At 40.1% G+C, this 2,298-nt stretch overlaps 1 non-coding gene across 1 annotated transcript; it reads right to left on the bottom strand.

The window, feature by feature from the left end:
* Positions 1-1,216: 1,216 nt before the first annotated feature.
* Positions 1,217-1,323, bottom strand: LOC138816308 (U6 spliceosomal RNA). The gene has a single exon (XR_011368610.1). It is a non-coding gene; the product is annotated as a U6 spliceosomal RNA (small nuclear RNA).
* Positions 1,324-2,298: the final 975 nt, after the last annotated feature.

Raw genomic sequence — 2,298 nt, 5'->3', positions numbered from 1 at the left:
ACTCTACCACTTAAGCTACAGCACTTATTATGATTTTTTCCTAGTATCTTATTGGAGATAATAGTCTCAAGAGCTCTCCTGCCTGGCTTCCAAGCAAGATCCTCAGAACTTAGCCTCCTGAGTAGCTGGTTATAGGTGTGAGCCACTTGGCCTTTGGACTTCCTTTATGTATATAGTGTGAGTTAGATCCACAAGACTTTCCCCAAGATCCTTGTTAACATAGCCTAATGCCATTTGTTCTTTCTTCACTATTTGACAATGCTATTTTGCTTAAGGATAGAAAGTTGATCAATGTATGAACTCACTGTTCCACCTCCTCTAGCCTAATGCCACCATGATGCTATCTTCATTCCTATGCCCCTTTACTATGTCTGTATGTAGGAGGTACAGGTCCTGCCTTCCAGGATTTCTTCAATAGAGTCATGGCTATATTTGTTACTCTATTTCTACATAACATTTAGAACGAATGTGTCAAGTGGCACTTTCACTTTTTCTCCTAGAACTGACTTTCAGACGCTAAGTTTCTATGAGAACATGTTGACTTAGAACTTTACAGGCAATAGCATCCTGAAAGGACATGATATTCTGCAAGAAAAACAGGTTGTAGTGCCACTTCTCTGCTGATGGAGACCTGCCCGAGAAGGGTGCAGGCATGTTTTTGTCCATTTTGATCAACTATATCTTATTGTAGGCCAACAAAAGCATATCTGTTGGTGAAATTATTGAAGAAAAATAAATATGCTATTGCAAGAATGAGGCCTTCTTCCCATTGAGATAATCCTTTAAACAAACAAACAAACTTTTTCTGTGTCAGTCCTGAGGCTTGAATTCAGGGCCTGGGCACTCTCCCTAAACTTTTTTCCTTAGGCTAACATTCTACCACTTGAGCCATAGCTCCACTTCCAGCTTTTTGGGTGGTTAATTAGAGATAAAAGTCTCATGGACTTTCCTGCTCAGGTTGGCTTTGAACATTGATCCTCAGATCTCAGCCTCCTACTAGCTAGGCTATAGTCATGATCCACTGGTGCCCAGCTTAAGCTTTTAGACATTTGTTCACACCTTCCCACCAATTTAATTTTTTTTTCCTGTGCTGGAGATAATTCAGTTGGTAGAGAACTTGCCCAACATGTACAAAGTCTGAGGTTCAATCTCAAAAAGAATAAAATAAAATTTTCTTATAAAATTGCATTATTATTTTTATTTTATTTTTAATTTTTTATATATGGAACGCTTCATGAATTTGCGTGTCATCCTTGCTCAGGGGCCATGCTAATCTTCTCTGTATCGTTCCAATGTTAGTATATGTGCTGCCGAAGCGAACACCATTATTATTTTTATAGCTAATGTATATATATATGTGTGTGTGTGTGTGTGTATATATATATATACATATATATATATACATATATATATATATATATATATAGTGTGTGTGTATGTGTGTGTGTGTGTGTGAATGTGATATTTAAATGTGGAAATTGAGACAAGGTCTTGTCCTATACTGCAGAGTGGCTTCAAACTTGAATTCTCCTTCCTCAGCCTTCTTACCACCACATCTGACTAGGAACATATATTTTTTCTTTTTGTTGTTGTTGGTGCAAGACTAGGATTTGAACTCAGTACCTAACATTTTGCTCATTTTCTGGCACTATACAAACTGAGCCACACCTCCAACACCAAGAACTTATATATATATTATATTATTTTTTGGGGGGTCCGGTTGTGGGGATTGAACTCTGGGCCTGGGCACTGTCCCTCAGCTCTTCAGCTCAAGGTGAGCACTCTACCATTTGAGCCACACCACCACTTCTGGCTTTTTTTTCCTGCTTATGTGGTGCTGAAGAATCGAACCCACGGCCTCATGCATGCAAGGCAAGCCCTCTACCACTGAACCACCTTCCCAGCCCAAGGATATATATTTTAAATTTTTCAAAGTATATATAGTTCAAAGACAGCTGGGGCAGGAAAGCCCATGAGTCCTATCTTCAATTAACAATCAAAAAGCCAGGAGTGGCTTAAGTGGTAGGATGACAACATTGAGCAAAAAAGCTAAGCAACAGCCCCCAGGCCCTGAGTTCAAGCCCCAGTAATCACAGAGAGAGAGGGAGGGAGAGAGAGAGAGACAGAGAGAGAGAGAGACAGAGAGAGAGAGAGAGAGAGAGAGAGAGAGAGAGAGACAGAGAGAGAGAGAGAGAGAGAGAGAGAGAGAGAGAGAGAGAGAGAGAGAGAGATCCACCGCATTTATGCTGGGAAGTATGAGAATTGGTTTCAATCCCCACCACTGTTGTGTGTTTATCT

The sequence above is a fragment of the Dipodomys merriami genome, unplaced genomic scaffold, assembly GCF_024711535.1.
Source record: "Dipodomys merriami isolate MVZ:Mamm:240054 unplaced genomic scaffold, mDipMer1.0.p SCAF_69, whole genome shotgun sequence".
Lineage (NCBI taxonomy): Eukaryota > Metazoa > Chordata > Mammalia > Rodentia > Heteromyidae > Dipodomys > Dipodomys merriami.
Note: the sequence above shows the minus strand (reverse complement) of the source record. Positions and strands in the feature narration are given on the sequence as shown.